This window comes from Syngnathus typhle, linkage group LG1 (assembly GCF_033458585.1).
Source record: "Syngnathus typhle isolate RoL2023-S1 ecotype Sweden linkage group LG1, RoL_Styp_1.0, whole genome shotgun sequence".
NCBI lineage: Eukaryota > Metazoa > Chordata > Actinopteri > Syngnathiformes > Syngnathidae > Syngnathus > Syngnathus typhle.
The window spans coordinates 13,718,288-13,738,325 of record NC_083738.1 but is presented as its reverse complement, the minus strand read 5'-3'; the positions used below and the strand labels follow the sequence as shown (position 1 = coordinate 13,738,325).

General features: G+C 38.9%; 1 long non-coding RNA gene across 1 annotated transcript; it reads left to right on the top strand.

The window, feature by feature from the left end:
* The first annotated feature begins 2,237 nt into the window (after nt 1-2,237).
* Nucleotides 2,238-3,317, top strand: LOC133157881 (uncharacterized). Its single transcript, XR_009715100.1, has 2 exons — nt 2,238-2,472; nt 2,860-3,317. It is a non-coding gene; the product is annotated as an uncharacterized LOC133157881 (long non-coding RNA).
* The last annotated feature ends 16,721 nt before the right edge of the window (nt 3,318-20,038 follow it).

Below are 20,038 nucleotides of genomic sequence, written 5' to 3'. Positions count from 1 at the left end.
AATTATAACTATTACAGTATCAGCAACGCTAATCAATCTGATCCAAATAGAGAGTGTTGTTCACGGGCAATCAACTGAGTGTGAATTTTGGTCAGCTGGAACTTTAGTAACCTCGCTATAGCAGACAAAACAAGCACAAATGCATTAGTAAGACTTCTCGCCACCAGTCGTTGCAGGGTAACAAGAAGTCATTGAGTGGGATTGAGTGGGAAAACAATCGAGAGAAGAGGTGTGGTTTATTGTCTGTTTAATGAAGACATTTCAGCCCCCACAGCAAACCTCTCATGTTTGCTATAAAAGGGACGTGATCTGCATCCGTCATTAATAGCGAATAATTCACGGTTTATGGGAAAATCATGAGAAATCATATAACTTTATTGTGCAAATGACACTGGAATGACTCAGTGATTACTGAATTTAACTGAAAGGAATAAAAACAATATTAAGGTAACTTAATACAGTACATATTTACTGTATATGTCATCAATAAAGCGGCGTAAGTACAGTAGGAAGTTCCACAGGAGTTCATGCAAGGACTTGTGTTACAAAAGATTTATTTCAAATCCACACTACGGGTTTTCCCCGGTTAAGTAATCCCCAAGGAGTCTTAATGGACTTTCCCAGCTTTCTCCCAATGCCTCATCTTCATGCAGTCCTCCATTCTTCCAGGAGATTTCTGATTCCTGTTGTCACGGCCATCTAACGTCGTCCACGTGAATGTGGTAAATATAAAAAAAAAAAATTATACTGATCCAGGTCAGGTGAGTGGGAAGTTTTACAACATGGCGACGTTTTGCTTGGCCAGTGTCGGACGCTCAGGGCAATTTGAGCAGATGTGATGTCATGGTCAAGCAGCCATGAATTGTTAGGCCCCTCTTGTCTCTTCAGCTGAAGAGAATGCCACGGGCTCTTTTTGCTGTCTGGTTAAAAGTCTGGCCCACAATCAAGGAGGAAACTCATAGTTTTGTAGTTGGTTAAATGTAGCGTATGCCAGTCCTGGCACTTTTCTGTCACACATTACATCTTACCTTACATACCTTAGATTGAAATGTTGTCTATGTAAACAGTAATTATAGCAAGAGCACTGAAGAGCAAAAGCAAGTGAATTCAGATAATTTCATACACATTCTCCATCGTTGAGGTTATTAGGGGTTTAAGTGGCCGAGGTTGTTTCTCTGCTGTGAGAAAATAAACATGGGAGTTTGTCAGGTCAGTTTAATGAGATGAACTTCATCTGAAAGACAGCATACCATTCACAAGATACTTACAGGCAATAAAGATTGCGATTATATGCACAGTAAAGGAAACAATTGCTTCTATTCTGCAAATGTTACCCGCTCCTTGGAACGCTACGAGTGTATCCTGCAATTGAAAGTAAACCTCATCATTGGAGGAAACAGTGAAAAGCAATTCATTGCAGTAAACCTGTACACTTGTACCATCTATGCTCACCATTTGCGCAATGGCTGTTTTGTGTCCTTGTAAAGATTAAAAATCTTCAGTTGTAAGGGAGGGTATGATGTGCGCTACAATATTTAGCCTCCTTGATGCTGCCCAGTCGTTTTACCTAAAAGGCTCAAAACAGAAGAATCATACCTGAGCTTTGCTTTCCTTGTTTGATCTTGAATCATCACCTTCTGCATGTTCAAACAGCCACTTCTGTATTGGCTTGATGTGAATATGATAGGAGACTATTAAAGATCAGGGTTGCTTTTAATGAAATTATTTTGATTTACTAAACTCACCTTGTTGCCTTCCAGCTGTCGCTAGCAGACTGAGCTGAGCAGTTGGTTGTTCCAAAGATGCTGTAGAAATAGAATACAACAAGAAAAGATGACTCAGCTGCAGGATATGGATTTATAGGCCCTAAAATCAAAGGAACACAGCAAAAAAACAAGAAAACAATGGAAATGTGTAAAAGCATATTTAATAATCACTTAATTGGCCCTGTATGTAAAAAAATAGTACATAATATGGCAGATGTAGAAGAAGAAATGTTCAGAAAGATAGGCTAATCCAAAAAAGTAAAACTAAAAATTATAAGGATCAAAATTTAAAAGAAAGATTATTGAAAAGTACTGTAAAAATTAGTACTAATAATTATATATATATATATATATATATATATATATATATATATATAGATGTAGTTTGAGGGCGTTGGAGCAAACGGCAAAGGATGAGCACAGATCTGAAATGTGAACCCCTCACAATGCACCCACTCGGAGCTACAAAAAGAACCAAATATTGACTTACCTTGGCTCAGGACGGACAGGAATAAATAACAGATACCACGCATGTGTAGGCTTTTCTATCTCAACTGTACACTGAAATGAGAAGACCTATCTTCCCCCACACAACGGCATCATAATGTCTCGTGCATTTTTAACTTCCCTTTCGTGACATTAAGGAAGGAAAACCTGTAGACTTAGATAAGTCTTTGACTTCTCTTTGGATCAACGATAAAGAAAGGTAGTATCGTTCAATTCAAATCAAGCAAAGAACCTGGCAGATATTTTTATTGGGGTGTTTTGGGGAGGGGGAGCCTTGATCACTACTGTTGATTTCCCATGTAAAAAGTACAAATAAAGCTACATATTGATTTAAAGACAGAAAAGTTGGCAACGATACATAGTATAGATTAAATTCAATTTCAAATGTTTTCTCTTCGCAAGAAATAAATTATAATAGTGGTAATTTACAAATCATATGAGAATGTATTGGATTCAGTTAAAATATTTTGTCTTAACAAGAACAAAAATGTTTACATTTTCACTAAAGTGTTTATTTACTTGTTTTTCTTTAGTAATATTAACAACCCCATTGCTTTAATCTGTGTTTTCTTTGCTGATATTTCAGGGTTAGCATGAAGTTTACTCTGAACTTCCTTCCTTGGATTTATCTCCTTGCCTCCAAGCTGCAGACCAGAAAACTCTGAGTTTAAAATGACCCAACAGTAAATGAAGGGAAATAAAGCAATCAGATATTCATGTGAAAGCAATTTAAAATTAGGTCTTGGTCCTTATTGAAATGTGTCTAGGGACTTCTGAATGTGGACAAGAAAATGTGTACAGAAGTCAACTTTTACCTCAGGGAGCTTTTGGCCTCATGCTTTTGATAAACGACTTGTGCTTCGTGATCACTCTTACTATTGATTGTTTGAATTTTTTTGCCTTCTTGTTTTTATATTGTGTCGCGTACTTGTATGTCTATCGTGTTATGTGTCTCGTCACCGTGGGATAGAGAATAACGTAATTTCGGTCTCTTTGCGTGTTGTGACGTGGAGAGATTGACAATAAAGCTGACTTTGACTTTGACTTTGACTTTTGACATTGTTTAACTCCATAGAAGTTCAAAAAAAAAAAAAAAAAAGCAGGGCCAGATCCCAATGTCACCCTGTCACTGGATTAACAATTGCTTGTTTCTTTGCAGAAGCAAACTACCACTGGTGTCTCCATTTAACCTCCAACCTCTGCTGTGAACGTTGCTCTAATTGGAGGGGAGTTTTGTTTACGTTTATTTCCTGTCCAGTGCAAAATTTGAGCTGCTGTTAGGCCACTATAAAGATAAATCTTTAAAGTTGGATTCAGTGGTATAAAAGTGCTCCCAAGCCAAAGTGTCTCACCAATCAATGCCTGAGCAACTTCTGCTGATTTCTGACAAAACAGGGAGCAAACATAGAAGAAGAAGTGAGACTCCAAAGGTCAGAGTCTGAGTTTATTTTTGCATTGGAGAAGGTGGAGTCGTGCGATTCCGCATTCAGGCGAATACGTAAAGCTTGCTGAATTTAGTTTATAAAGTCTGCAAAGGTGAGGAAAGGGAAAAAAAAAAGATATTGTGAACATGCTGAGCTGCCAACGACTTTCTTCAATAAGCAGTTCCCCACGTTTGTCGGCTGGAAAATGCCCAAACATCCTGCCAAAAGGATTGTCACTTGCCTTCACTTGAACCACACGCACTTATCATACCACACATCAGGACAACCTTGAATAGGATAACATTGTTTAATGGGACACTTAAGATGTGCTTGACCCAACATTTCTATGTATTGTGATGTCAACACAGGAAAAAGTTCATTGTTCTGAGCACCCCAAATGGGTAACAGCAGACACTTCCCCAAATTAAATATTTAGACCTACTAACAAAAGAGACGTCACCGGAGAACCCTTTAAAGCACAACGGAAAAAAACCCATAATTTATTATTGAAAATTTCAAGGACTTAACAAATATTATGGTTTGCTCATGTTGATCTGCCTGCCCGCTATCCTTCTGTGAAGGATGGCACAATAGTCAGTTAGATTAGTAGCTTTCTAAAGAAACCACCAGAAGCGACTTACTCTGACTTCTGAATCATTCGTTCTTTGTTATTTTGCCTGATGTGACGGCAGGTTAATCGCATTGCAGTACATGCTATTGAAAACAATTCCAAAAGCCACATTGCATGTGTGTGTGTTTGTGTGTGTATGTATGCGTGTGTGTGCACACATGTATACAGCACAAGCCCTTTCCAGACTTCTTACTTCCCAGTCATCCCTCCAGGGATTGTGTTAGAATATCTCCCTCTTTGCTCCTATTAATATCCCTCTGGGGAATACCAGAACGCTTGGGGAGTTTGGGAGCGGAAACACCTCACTCCTGGAAAAGAGAGCTGGATAAGGCTGGGAAAAAAACTGGACTGAGACTGAATGCAAGGAAAATCATACGTTGGGAAGACTTGTTCACTCTTTATGTGGATTTCAGTGTCCAAGCTGAATATCGTCAGTGTCATGTGAGATTTCTTGTTATTTATACTTAGCTCTTTTAGTCTGAAAGATGGCCAGAGCTGGTTCAGGGGGGTAAAACACTTAGTCATGGTACCAGTGTTAAGCAAAGAGGACCTTTTGTGACGTCTTACGTTAATTGGTTGTTCAATACCAGAATTCCACCAAATCAATTGCCGAAAAAAAAAAAAAATCAGGCACAGGCCTTTTATTTCTTACAAAAACCTCTGGAGATGTCGTATTCAGCCATCATAGCCCGCACCTCTGGAAAAGTTGGCATCAAAACTGCTGAAATTGTTGATATTACTAAAAGGAGGCTCAAGACTAAGATGGTAGCTTAGTGTTTAACTGATTCTTTTGGTTTTTATTTTTTCATTTTGATACTGTATTCACATATTTATTCATTTAACTGCATTTTTTTATTCCTTTTATCTACTCACCAATTTATTCATACATCAGGTTTATTCATTTATATCTGCAGTTCCTTTACCGTCTCTCCTATCATCCTCGGATAAATGGATAATTACTCGAGTGTCACCTCATTGAAGCCTCCACATTGACACGAGTGTTTGGTTCGCCTCTGGGGATGCCAGCCTGCGGATTCCCTGGACCGCACATTGTGTGGAGTTTACCCATGTCTACCCAGGCTGGGTGGTCTCTGTGGCAACATCTCTTGTGGTTGCAGACTGCGCCACCTCTTAATGTGGATTGCTTCCCCTCGATAGATTTACGCACCTGGATCATCTCTGCCTTTCCATTGTCTCTAGTCTACACTGCGACTTACACTGTGACTACGTTGTGTGTGTTTGGAGATGGGAGGGCTGGATTTACATGTATTGGTATTTTTGTTCATTAATGTGTCCAAATAATTGCCCATTAATTTGACGATTACTTGTCAATCCATTGATCAACTTATTAGAGGACTGTTTTATCCTCCAAATATAGTCAATTGTCATTCACAATCATCAGATTTGCTTTCACAGTTGAATTAATGTTTTAAAATGTTGGTAACAAACAACGTCGTGCAATTATTGTAACATTTATTCATAAAAAAAAATCACCAAGTACTATGATGATGCAGCAGGCTCTTGTGTTTTTGTTGACTTTGTTTTAATAATAATTGGTTAGGATTTGACTATTGCTGCTCTTGCCTGGTAACAGGTGCTTTATATATCATGGTCAAGGTTGGGTGCTTGTGTCCACCCCTCAGGGGCTACAAAAGCTTTTGGCTTGGATCGAGACACAACTGTTTTTAGGTTGGTACGCCATTTTTGTTGGGTTTATGATGTTGCCATTTTCAGCTTCATGCTGGTTTGGGTTGGTTTTAGCAAGGTGAATCACATAGCTTGATTTGATATTTTTCTCCCCCTCTGGCCATTTCCGCTGGCGTGCTGTTGTGCCATGTTGTAATTGTAACACCTGTGGCGTTTTCCGCCTGGCGTGTGCTTTTGCTTAATAATTATATCCACCTCAGGCATTTTTGCCGGCATGGTGTTTGGCTTTGGTGTACTGGACTCACTGTGTCTTTTTTGTTCAATAATTATAACCGCCGGCATTTTCTGCTGGTGTGTGGTTTAACTTTGATATATTGAACCATGTGTGTCACTTTCTGCCCAGTGTGGTGTGTTGATTTAATAATTGGCCACCTCTGGCTTTTTCTGTCGGAGTGGATTTTTTGGGGGGCCAGGGGGTATATATTTTTTTCCCTTGCAAAATTTAAAGATTATCAAAAATCTAGTTAAAAACTGCTTTAGTGGCAAAAGTTATGGTGATTTATTTATGTATCTATTGCTTATAATGGAAATAACAGCTTTGATTACTTTTCAGGAATAATTGTGTTTGATCTTCGAAGTTCCTCTGTAATGTGATTTTTAATCTTTTAATCTTAATTTTAATAGTCAATGTATTCACGTGAGTACAATTTCACGCAGTCACTCTCTTGTACGGACAACATTCGCAAAGATAAACATTTCCTGATCTGAGAAGTCGAGGAATATATTCATTCTGACCTGACACTGATCCGAATCCTGCTCTCATTCTGCTGGGAAAAGTTCACTTATGTCTTACTTGTGCAACCACCCCTGCATTATAAGGACAGAGGGATGCTAAGAAAACACAACATGAGGAGAATACCACTGGGAGGAAAATATCGTCACTGATAGCTGAGCTTTACGGCTCCAAGCTTCATGAAACTGAGGAGGGAAGGATGAGAGATAAACAGCGACATAATCGGGGTCAAAGAAGTTAATCAAGTGCAGGTTAGAGGTTTAATTCCTCCAGGCTATTATTTTATCCTCCCGGAGCTTCTGTCAGACTGTTTTTTCCTGTCGACGAAGCCCAGCCTCAATACAGCGAATCTCAACAAGTCTGGAATCTGTGGCACCAGAAAGAGCACGAGTCAAGGTTCATGAGAAAATGGATGTTTTTCTGCATTTCAGCTCATATGCAGGTCAATTAGGTTGTGTATAAAGGAACAGCTTATATGCGGTCTGATTTACTATTCACATCCACTTAACTTACAGGCACACTCCTCCAGGTCTGCAAGAAGTGGACTGGTGTATTACACATGCGAGACAAAGGAGTGTGTTGGAAACGCCTATCTTTGGGAGACTTCCATATTATTGTGCCGTCAGACGAACTGAGCAGTTAGTCGTATTTGACCCCGGCTGGGGACGAATACACGGACGGATGTAAAACCACTTCCAGCTATCCATAGTCCGTCGATTTTTGTAACTTTCTAGTCCCTCACTCGTTGGCAGCAAAATGGGTTTGCATCTGGTATGAACAGACAAAACCCTGAGACGGGATGCCCACCTCTGTGAAATAGCACAATTAGGTTATGAATCGCATGGTAACACTGAAAAAAAAAAATACATGGACTTGAATATTCTACCAACGCAATCAGGCCTCTTATAAAAAGATTGATGTTGCATCCAATCCAAGACATAAATTGGCAAAAAAGAGTCGAGCACCTGCTACAGTCTCATCCTAAGAAAAGCTTGTTTTGGTAATTCAATGTTGTCCGTGTTTGATTGAGCACAGTGATTTTCTTTTCCACTACTGGAATTTTTGTAACTTTCTCATGTTTTAGTAAGTGTCAGCAGCATCACGGTCAGGGTCAGAGCTGGAGTCTGTAGTCAGACCCATTTACTTGAGGAATGGCAGGAATTTCTATATACACACGAACACATTGACCACTGAGCTACTCCATCTTTATCAAAAGGAACGGAAGGAAACTTGCTGTGTGCACAGGAGACCCAGTGGCGAGCAGTTGAGAGGAAGCCAAGTTGGTGGAAAAAAAACTCACCTGGAAGGTCAATTGTTGCATTCCTCTGGGAAGTTTGTGCTTATTAGGTGTATCTCTCAGTGTACACTGTTTGTGTGTCAAATGTAGTCTAGTCTGAAGCAGAAAAAGGATGTTAAACATTTCTAATGATGTTTTGCTTTCTGAACAACAGTGGAATCTCAATATTGAACCTTCAAAAGGTCACACTTGTAAGAAACAAAAGTATTTTACACAGTCTGAGGCCAAACTTGTTTTTTAATGAGCCTTTTAGAAAGTAGACAATTTCACTTCTACTTCTACCACTACTACTAAATTGTTAACTATAGACAAAAACAATGGTGCTTGAAGGAACAATCAATTATATTCCAACAAGCAACTTGGCCATAGTCAGCTGGTATCCGTTTCAGATACCAGTGGCTCTGAGCAGGATACACACACGGTAGAAAAAATTGATGGATTACTTTTTTTTTTTTTACATGATATTTGAATGATACGCAAGTTATTCATGCTCCTGCATTTCATTGGGCAACATTTCCTGTTTAATAGCCTCGATGGTATTGGTTCCATGTCTGGTAAATGGGTAGATTGCAATGGGTCTGTTGCAGCTAAAAGGAAAGGCATGCTAACAAGTAAGCTGAACAAATCATGACTGCCAGTTACAATGGTGACCACTGAATATACTATATATAGGAATATATAGGAATGTACGTATATAGAGAGAATATATGCTCTAAAATGAATAACTGAAGTCTCAAATGCATCCCCTCTCTAGCAAGACAAAATGAGAAATACACTACGTTTGATCGATGTTTAGTTTTGTTAACATCATTTGATCATCGATCATCGTTGAGACAACAAGTTGGTGGTATTTGGCTGGTAAGAATGTTTGTGCTCTGCTGTGTGAAAACAACTTCTATGGACGACGATCAATCCCAACCCTGTATCTTAATAATAATAAAGACTTACAAAAAGATTAATATCCAAGTCTGTTTTGTGTGTTGCTACCATGGGTTGGGAAATAACCTCCCCGGCTCAACCCACTCTACTTTTATAAAGGAGTCTCCCAAAGACAAACGTATATGTATTATTAATGTTATAGTTAATGCAGTTTATCATCATAACATCAGTGTTGCAGTCAGTGGACAGTGTACTGAGCAACCTCTAAAGATGCATACCACATGCAGCTCAATGAAAAATCTATGGAATAATAGACCTAAGAGTTACACAAACATGACCTCCGCGTTACTCGCAAGACCTCGGAAAATCTTGTGCGACTTATAAACAATTATCTCAACCATAGTGGTTCGCAGGATTTTTTTTCGGCTGACCCTGTAAATAATGATGGCAGCCTCAAGTCAGTTTGGTCTCTTATGCAAGTTATCTAGACAGTCTTTGTCCAGGCTGCTCAATATTGTTTAAAAGATAACAACAAACAAATGAGACCACAGGTTGAACCGATTGCGCTCAAGGACCCCGCCCCCATTGTTTCATGTTAATCATTAAAGATTGGGTACATATTTTTATAGTTTTACAGCAGTTTCCTTTCCACATTTAAAGATACAACCGTTAATAATATAAAGATGCTACCAGAGGAAATTCTGTATATAAAAAATATCAAGCAGGAATGATTTGTGGGCAATCTTAGAGGTTAGAATATTTTATTCTTAAACTCGTTACCTTGTTTGTGAGAACCCAAATATCATGAGCAAGCATAAATCCCATGTTAACAGAATGGGACTTTAAATGGTAATCTTTGTGTTGTTTACAGTATGAATACCCTGCTTTAGCTATTTAAAAATGAACATATCTTAATTGGTATTTCAATGGAAAAGATCGTAAAGAATATTTTTAGTCTTACAAAGTGATTTAGAAGTTGTCTCTTAGCCCATGAGCAAAGGGTATGTTGATTAGACCTTTGTTCAGACTCTTCCCCCTTAGGCACATGGCTTTCAAGTAAACATGAAGATTTTCTGGCACAGAAATGGATGGCCAATCAGTGAAATGACTCCCGTTATGTAACGCTGACCTCTCTTAATGCAATTGTGCTCCCTGCTGTGGACGGAACATGGAAATACTTGTAGAAAACTCACTGCCGTCTCCTTGGAGATACGCTGGCATCAACTGAGCAGCTCGCTTGATTCCACGGCTCCAAGTTCTCACGGACGCATTTTGCATTACAATGAGGCAAACGAACAAAAGCAACAACAGTTATGTGCCGTTTGAGAAATCAAGCCAAAGTTTCAGGAAGCAACACCTTGCAGATGTTGCTCATCGTGAGGAACAATAATTGCACGCGGCAGAGAGGTGGAGACAGTGACGGATGATCTTTAGCTTCTATTGTAGGGATGTTTGCTTTGGCTGAGCTACGTGGATGTGAACAGTGTTTGTGCTGCGGGGCTGCAGTAACTCTTTGCTTATCATCATTGACATAAGTTTCTGCTCAGAGGGGTTTAAACACTAACGTCTTTGAACTGGAAGGTCACTAGATGTCCTTTGAAATGATAGCCGCCACACCCATAATGTACTTTATGCATTTCAGTAGCTTGTTGAGCTGCGCTAAAGAGCCTTAAGGCCTACTAAAAGAATCATCATTATCACTGCCATTTTTGAATGAGGCTATTAAAACAGAGCAGATGCAACATTGTAATTTGTCATTGATGAAGGAAGGAATATTTGAATGACAGACGTGTGAAGCATGGAAATGGAAATGTAATTTTAATAAACTGAAATCCTAAAATGGCAGTCCATGTAGCTATAGCAGGATTTGTGATGCTCTCCTTTTCTCTCAGCACAGAAGTGGTGATGGGGGGGCCTTCTTTTTTTCAACTTGATACTGTTTGTTGACCATTTGTGGTCTGACCTTGACATATGTTGTTCGGTGTTTTCAAAAGGGGAAAAGTGGTATGCTCCTTTGCTCCAGGCAGTCACTAAAAATGTCTTCGGTTGAAATAAAGGACACGCAGATGCTGTGAATCTTTGAACTTTTTACAACCTTAACTCATTCACTGCCAGGCATTTCAGTTATTTTGACGCATAGAATGTGATATGCGAAGCACTTATTACTGTATTGTATTGTATTGTATTGTATTGTACTGTATTGTTCAACCTTAGCAGAGATCTGACTGCTCCACCAAGTTCCATTGTAAAAACAAAATATTTTTTAGATTAAGAGATGGGGAAAAATGAGGCGATACCATCGGTGTATCCTGTTACCGCAACATTTCACCACAACAGGGATTCAGTGTCTTAATGATGTAGTTGTGAAAATGTGAATATGAATAATAAAGTACTGTATCAATGGAAAAGAATGATAAAGTCTGAGAAGAGCTCCGCTACACTGACTATCGCTTCTCCACATATTCATTGTGATGACATTAATTAAAACAGAGCGAAGATAGCAGTTCTGCTCCCACATGGCCTGCTAATATCCATTATGAGTGTGAGCATGTCTTCTGGCGGTGCATGTGTGTGTGTTTTCCACAAAGGATGGCATCAGAGAAAGATGTGTCATTAAGTCTGAAACCAGCCACAGACCAAATTTCCAATTTCTACGGCACCCAAAAATCTATACGCTTACAATTCAGTTTAAAAAACCTTTCTGGGTTGACCTAATCGTTAAAACTTCAGCAATATATCTAAAAAAAAATAAAGGGAGAGATGAGGAACCCCTCTCCCCAAAAGGCACCCATGCTGTCTTAACACCTGACAAAACAAAGCAAGTGCTGCTGGAGTCACCAGAAACAAAACAAGGTGGGTGTGAAATAGTGTGGGATGAGAATGAGACAGCTGCCAACATGAAGAAGACAAGCGAGCGCAGCTGCAGATTCACTGACAGCAAGTTTGCTGCACATCACCTCCTCGATTGGTATTGTATTGACATTTCATTACAAACTGGGTATTCATTTCACCTACGATGGCCTCATTAGGCTCCGTAATCACTGAACGGTTCACTTAGTTTGGAAACAATTGCAGCATCACTACTGGGGAGAGATGCAGTGCATCAAATCCTTTGAAAACCTCATTGACAATGGATATAGACAACTGAAAAGTTAAGGCAAGGCAAGGCAGGGCAGTTTTATTTATATAGCACGTTTCATACACGAGGTAACTTACTAATGAGTGTCACAGAACCAAAAGTACCTCCAAGCTTTTGCAAACAACGAAAGACATCCAAAGGCAAAGCAGAGTTACAAAACAAACAAAATTAGCTTCGTAAAAATGATCAAAAGAATGTACATCGACAACAATTAAACACATTTGCATGCAAAATATTTCAAGGGATTTAAAAAAACAAGGAAAGAAATACAAATTGCCTTTTAAAATTACTGACAGTGAAATTGATTTTAATGCTTTGAAGACAAATAAAAACTCAGCATTTCAAGACTAAAATTGTTGATTCCAGTAGCTCACACGTTCCACTTTTGTCCACTTAATGCTATCTAATGTGTAAAAATGTTTTACGATCATGCAGTGGTGTTGGTTAAGATATACTATATGTGCTTGGAATGTTATATCCATGTGGGAATGGCAATCCGAGAAGACGAACAGTGATTGATTGCTCGTGTAATGAATTTTCCTTGAATCACCTTTTAACAATGTTTGCTTTTCCCCTTCTGAAGTTTAGGTGGCACACTGGTGACAAGCATTGAAGGGTTGTACTACTCGCAGCCAAGTTAAACTTAACCTCTGACCGTCTTGTATGAACCACCCCACCACCCCCCCGCCCGTGCTCTTAGTCAAATAAGAAATCTATAAAGCTTGCGACCTCATGCTATTTTATTTCTTTGATGCCTAACATATGTACGCCAATGTCCTCCATTCACTTCCCATGTTATGAAATCAATTTGATGAATATCGCAAGCGATCCTTTCAATATTTTGTTTTTGATGAGCCCACCTTGGTGTCTACCTTGAATCATAATTGATGAAATAACATGTATTTCTAATATGCTGTATATCAGTATATATGCAGGAGGATAGGCACATTTACAACCAATGATCGTTTTATGATATGATTATCTCTTGGGGGCTTGGAACTCACATTCTGTACACGCAGGGTAATGGATTAAGCTAGCATGCAGCAAGCTGTTTCTGAATGGTACCAGGTTCATGAGCAAGATTTCTCTTGCCTTATGTAGCTACAATACTTGCAGAACCTTCTGTGACCTTGTGTTGCTCAGCTAAATGAGAGATGTAGAAAGACCAAAAAATAAATAAAAAATACAGCCTGCTGGTGTCCCGGTGTTCCCCTTCTATCACTGCTGCTTGAAGGCTTGAGAGACAACTCTAAATGCCCCACCTAAGTATTAAAACAATACATACCAAAAAATAATTCTATTTAATTTGTTTTTTGAAAGTCAATAAACCAGAAAATGTCATGTACGGTGTTACAATAGACTGGATCTGTTGGTGCAGCAGGACCAATCATTTAGATGGCGATTTGGGAATCAATAAGTGGTGTACTGGCAGAGACTCTATGGGATGGAGAACACAAATACATTTTGGATAGGGCTACTAATAAGATGGAGGATAAGTTGTTGTTTGTGGGTACAGGAGGTTTTGACACTTGTGCAACACATTTACAGATGAACCTAGTAAGACTCAGATGTGTTTTAAGTGTTTTACTGCATTGTTTAAAAAAAAAAAACACTGGCAGTTTTAAGTCTGATTGCTATCTTCTGGCACATTACTTTCTAAGACAAAAAGGAAAACTAAATAGGCAATTAAAATTTCACTCACTAATTGCCATAACTAAATAAGAGGTGGAGCTGTAGTGAGTCATGTGAATGATAACTCATTTGTGCACACGTGTTAGTTTCTTGCTAGTTGAAATGTCGATGAAAATGCAATTTCCTTTGTGAGCGAGCTTTTGATTAGTATTTATGTTCAAATGCCGTTCTTTACAGAGAAAGCTTACCTACATGGGATTCAGAATTAAACCAAAAATTGTGAGAAAAGTACACATATGAAGTCAAAAACATTGTTGTTTTTTTTTACTTTGTGTTTTGTTTTTCCCCATCACTTCCTAAAAGAAGCATCAGCATAAGAACAGAGCACTATACAATTTGTAATTTCCCTTTATATCCATAGACCAGCATTTCGAAATAAATTGCATTCGACCTTCAAGTTTCCACTTACTGAATATAGTAAATTTTGGACAAGCTTCCCCAGTTTAAAACGTCACCAGCTATCGATGCATATATCTAAAAGGAGGTACAGTTCCGTCTCTTTTCACATGGGAAGTATTTTTTTTGCTCTGCATGCATTATGAGGAAAGAGCAAACTTTTTTAATGACCTCTTGCATATATCAGAATGTACATGAAGTGGTCAAAAGCCCGAGGGCCACTTTTTAAAGCATACAAAAAAAAAACTCTGGTGTCTGAGTGCATATTCAGATTCTCGACAGGTTGTAATGCCGTTCAATCCATCTGCGCTCTCAAGTGATTCTTTCATAAATTACCGTGAAGCAGAGAGCATCCAATGTCAGACTGGTAAGAGTGTAATCTTCTAAGTCAAGCTTGGAATGGTATTCCATGGTGATTTGATCGTTTGTGCCTGCAATGCTTGCTCGCCGCAATATTGCCGGGGGAAATGTTTCTGAATGAACCAGAACATGGACCGTTGCAGCCTTGTCAAGATATCCACAAGTCCGTTTGATAGTCTGAGCAAAGATGCTTAACACGCTGAAGAATTTCCGCAGTTTGTGGCCGCACGCTATTTCAGTATTTCTTGCCCCTAAGGGAGGTAAGGCCACTATATTCTTCGGGAGGTGTTTTAATCCTCGGAGAAACGCATAAGGAGTTTAAAAAACTTGAAATGTGAACTGCTTACTATTTAAAAGCACCTTCTGCTACGTAAAAAGCAGATAACTTGCAAAGCAATGAGTATCAAAAAGGGCCAGTGAGCTCGGCAAGCCATGTCTCAGATTATGATCAAGGGGGCAAAAAGTTATCAGGCTTCACTAATAGAAGCCAAGCAGGAAAAGCCTAACAACGAGCTGCAGTTAATTTGATGCTCTACTTAGTTAAGTCAAGCAGAGCAGCCAAGTCAACCAAGGCGAAACTTTTAGAGATTCAAACAGGAGTTCAGAATTGTTTTACGGTGATGACATTATGAAGGATCTAAGAATTATTCATGATCGAAAATACTTATATGTAATTGGTTGTTGACAAATAAAAATGTTGTTTCTGGAGTGACTGCCCACCTACCAAGTGTGTGTATTCAGTATTTATTAAGTTTACTTGAATTTGAACTAAACTCATGAATGTATTGTAAATAAATGAAAACTCTCTTCGGTTTATATTTGTTTATAAAGCTTTACTGGCTTTAAAGGGCCCTAACTTGTTTTGTGGTCCTCTACAAAAATACTTCACGTCCTCGATCTTTCTTGCTGGACTATCTCATGGTCCACAACAATTCTCATGATGAAAATATCTCCCTTCTCTAAGAAACTTGGCAAGAGAATCATGTGTTTGGCCTTATTTGGGACTTATTTACAAACTTCCATGCAAAGTTTATTTTGACTCATGTACTTTCTCCCATTTGGAATGTCCTCCAAAGATTCCGATGATTATTTTATACTGTTCATACCCAAGTGAAATTCAAAGCCGTGCGCTTCTGCACCACATATTCACTTACAATTTGATCCTTCGAGCACATTTGTACAATCTGCATGTTCCGTTGCCAGTTATCGACCTCCCAGTATGAGAACCCACTTCATATCCATGCTCACTGAAGACCAAGGCGAGGAGATTTATCACGGGGGCAGAAACATATGAGCCTATAAATGAAACATCTATCTTTGGAAAGGTAGCACAGCTCTTATCAGGTCATGTGACAAAGACCTTTTAGATGGGAGACATCCGATCACAGCAATCTACCTTTTCAGACAAAAATATCTAACATTTGGTGGTTTGGAAAAAACATTTGGAACACATAAACATGAGAAAAAATCACGAGGGTTTATTAGTCTACAACTGCATTTTATTTATTTTGTCTAAGAATTAGAGCCAGTGTTTGATTTGATGTACCTTCTTTTCTAGTGTATGTTTTTCAAGGTTCACTTTAACTGTTTGATTGCGTTTAAGTGCCACCTAATCTATGTAATCCACTTTAAATGATGATTTTTTTTCAGAAAGCCTTACCCAAATAAATCTATGCTGACATAATAACGGCAAGATTAATTGATGTAGTTGTTTGTTGAAGCAACAGTGCTTAACACTATTCAAAGCTACACAGTTTGTCCTCCTGTACAAGTAGCAACATTGTATTTTCCTTTTCTGTCTGCCTCATGAATGCCTCATTTAACGTTTTGCGGTTTAACCTGAGGTGTTTCACAAGGTTTGTTGTGTTGCCACAACTCCGTATCGTTTTTGCATAAACATCACAAGCAGCGTCGCGGCATTTTTGAGCTGAAATAGAGCCAGTCATGACTCCTCTTTACGCTCTGCCATAATGCCTCCGCTATCAGACAAAGTCACATTGACTGTGCAGCGTGGGTTTTTACGCCTAACATAGCGGAAGAAAAAGTAGTTCACACCCTCTGGGCATCATTTGCACAAGAGCTTATTTTGCAGAGTGTTCCTCTCGATGATATATATTCCACATTAGGGTTTGATAGATTTAAGTATCAACATTTTCATTTGAGAATCAATTTTTGAGCGTAAAGATCTGCCATTGGAGATATTTCAGTATCGATGCTCACACCAGTATTAGTTTTAAGGTTTTTATTGGGGGTAGGCCTTTAGGTATTTATTTTGATCCATTAATTTAATATTTTTTTCAGGCTGGTGTTCTTCAGGGTGGTTTGTGAGCTGGAACCTATCCCAAGGCAAGAGGCGGTGAACACTATAGAACTCAATGGGGTTTGGCGTTGTGGCTCAGAAACTTCAAATGGTCTCAGCAGTCAATTCTTCAGGACATTTGACAGAATAACTGATGGATGGATGAACGAACTGATTGGCAGACACCACTGAAGATGGTTGAGAACAACCAGAACAAACTTGCGACAGACAACCAGCCTAACATACTAGTGGCGACGGATAAATATCAGAAGACAGCATTCGTGATAGATGTAACAATCCCGAGTGATAAAAAAATGTGGAAGGTAAAGGTGGTGCCAGTAGTGATCGGAGCACAGTGGTAGTACACCACGTGGCTGCAACAGATACGAGGAACAACACCTGACATCACCATGCAGGCACAATATTGGGAACTGCTAAGATCCAGTGCAGAAGAGTGAAGTTCTCAGGCCTCTCGTACAAGATTTGAGCATGCATAGAAACATTTCTATACTATTAATAATATTTTATTTTACCCCCCCCCCCTCCTTCTTAATGCAAATAAATCCATTGTATGTGGATTCCTGGCCCCTGCAAATAACAGTGGTCCTTTGTAGTCACATTTCTGAGTACAACAATCACCAGCAAGTTATGGTGAACAAAGTTAGCTTCATGATCTCCAGACACAGGATGTTCCAGCTTCTTGGGATTCGACGGAAAACTGCTGTAGAGGCAATGACCTCTCACTTGAACAAACACCATCAAAACCACAGCTGTTTTGTATTTTAAACAGAGGGTGGGGTCAAATCAACTGATATTTTTAAATGAAAATAAATAGAAACATACAGTTTATACTGAACGCTTTGCCCTCAAAGTTGTTCAACAGTTTGGATACAACAGCTGATTGGAATCCTCCAAAATATCTTAACGGAAAATTTGACAGCTTTGTTTGATGTGTTGCTAATATTGTACAATTTTACAACAACTTCAATGTCTCTCTTGGTTGAATGATATTTTATTTTATTTTGAGATCATTTCAAAACAGTTCGAGTCATCTTATTTCTGTAAGTTTTAGTAATGGAATTTCAAACGTTTTTCCAAGTTATGTCCTCACAAATTCTACTAAATGTTCCTTTAATCAGGACGTGCAACGTTTTGCAGGAATATCAAATGTAATATTTGGCCATGATCCAGCATGCTTATTAGCCAGTCCAAATTTTTACTTCTTGGTCTTGGTCATTAAATGTGTCTGCCTGCATATTAAAATAATATTTTACATACTTGCATTACATACTAAAAGCTCTTTTCTCTTATGGGAAAATAAATCAACATGTAAAAATAAAATTAGTAAACTGGCCCATGGCCAGGTGCTGTATACCAAAGTTTGGGAGGTTTAGAAAATGAAATCAGATGAATCTGCTCATTACAGCAAACTACTACATCAACCAATACAAATCCTAAATATGAAAATCGAATCAGAAAAAGTAGTATAAAACAAGATTTGACTCACCGTCAAACGTATGGGGATGACCGCATTTGTTTCACCGAGCTTTTCTAACTTGGGACACTCCTGGCTGCTTCGACTGAACAACCAGTGCTACCATGCAATCACACCAGAATGTGCATGAAATAAAATAATATGCATTTCTGAACGCACAGGCCCATGCTTAAATTCACCTACGACACAAGTACGGTGCATTTCATTCAACATTTCTCCTGTTAATCTTCTCAATGGTCCATGACAAAAAAGGAAGCATATGAAAGTATTCTCATGTAGCATGCAGGAAGCTTTTTTGGGTGCCATCAACTCAACTTTTAGAGGAACAAAAAAAACTGAAACACTAATTTATCTCATTACTTCTAATGCTAGCAATGCCAGCCCCATTTGTTCCACATCTGTCCTGAATCATGCACACAATGAACACAGACGCGAAGCTACAGACTTATGATTGCCGCTGCATTGAAAAAGAAATTTTCCTTTTACGAATATATCTATTTTTTCAGGCTGGAAAGTATTTGGACTAAACAGAAAACACATTTCATGACAGAAACACAACCCGGATGTTTAAGTCACGATTGTCACTGTCCTCAAACGTCCTCAGAAACAATCAACTAATGACTGGGTCTCTCTCCACTGCAGAGAAGTCCACTTAGCAGCATTGTGTTGAGCTCACTGGGCTCAAGCCAGGTCGCCCACAGCCACAAAATTTAGCTCTGTCAAAGGACTCAAAACCGCCTAGCTCATCACCCAACTACACTCTCACACTGCTACCTTGTCTAAACAAGCTGCCCCGACATATTGATTGTGCAGGAGTGATCCTCCTAGGCAAGGACAGCCAAAGAGTTTGATTTATCAAATGTAAGTGATGAATCACAACCATAATTGGGTCCAACGCCAACATAAATATTGATAATGAAAGAGCTAGACTTGCATTTCTGTTAAGGGAGATGTCACCAGCTGACCATTTCTACTTGGTCATGTAATGTAACCCCCACATGACATGTTACTATACTCAAATAGTCATTGCCAGCCTGGCTGCCGTGGCACATGATTGTACTGTGAGGGATCATCCAGGGCGCCACAGGAAATCTCACATAGTTTGTCCAAAAGTTATGATTAATTACAAATACAGTACAGTTTGGCTTCAACTTATGAAATATGTAAGAGTATTTAAGTTATTCAAGAGTTAGATACTGAGTACAGATTCTGAGTGCAAAGTGGCTCCTGTGCGAATATAATGTATGATGTGACTGAGCAAAACTGGGCAGCTTGACATTTGATGTAATTGCTTATCCCAAATGAACGGAGTCAACTTGCTTGAAATTTAGTAGGTACTCGACTCGACTTGCTTTTGCCACAAATAATAGAGACTTCCTTGAAGGCTAAGAGTGGACACTTGCAAGAGTGACTTGCAAATTATATGACTTACACCCACCGCTGGCCATAATTATTCAGTTTCCTGTCGCATCCTCACAGCAGAACGATAGCGTGTACACGATAAATGGCAGCGATCTGATCACTTTGTCCTGTAAGGTTCACCGACTGCAAATGTGTGAGAAGGAACCCATCTGCTATTTATAGCTAAATCGCACACACACTCACTAAATTAGCTTTATTAGTTGTGCTGAACATATGGTTTAAAGGTCTAAGAGATGCTCTAACTGCTCTCCTTTAACCTTTCACAGCAAAAAAAAAGAAAAAAAAGTCATG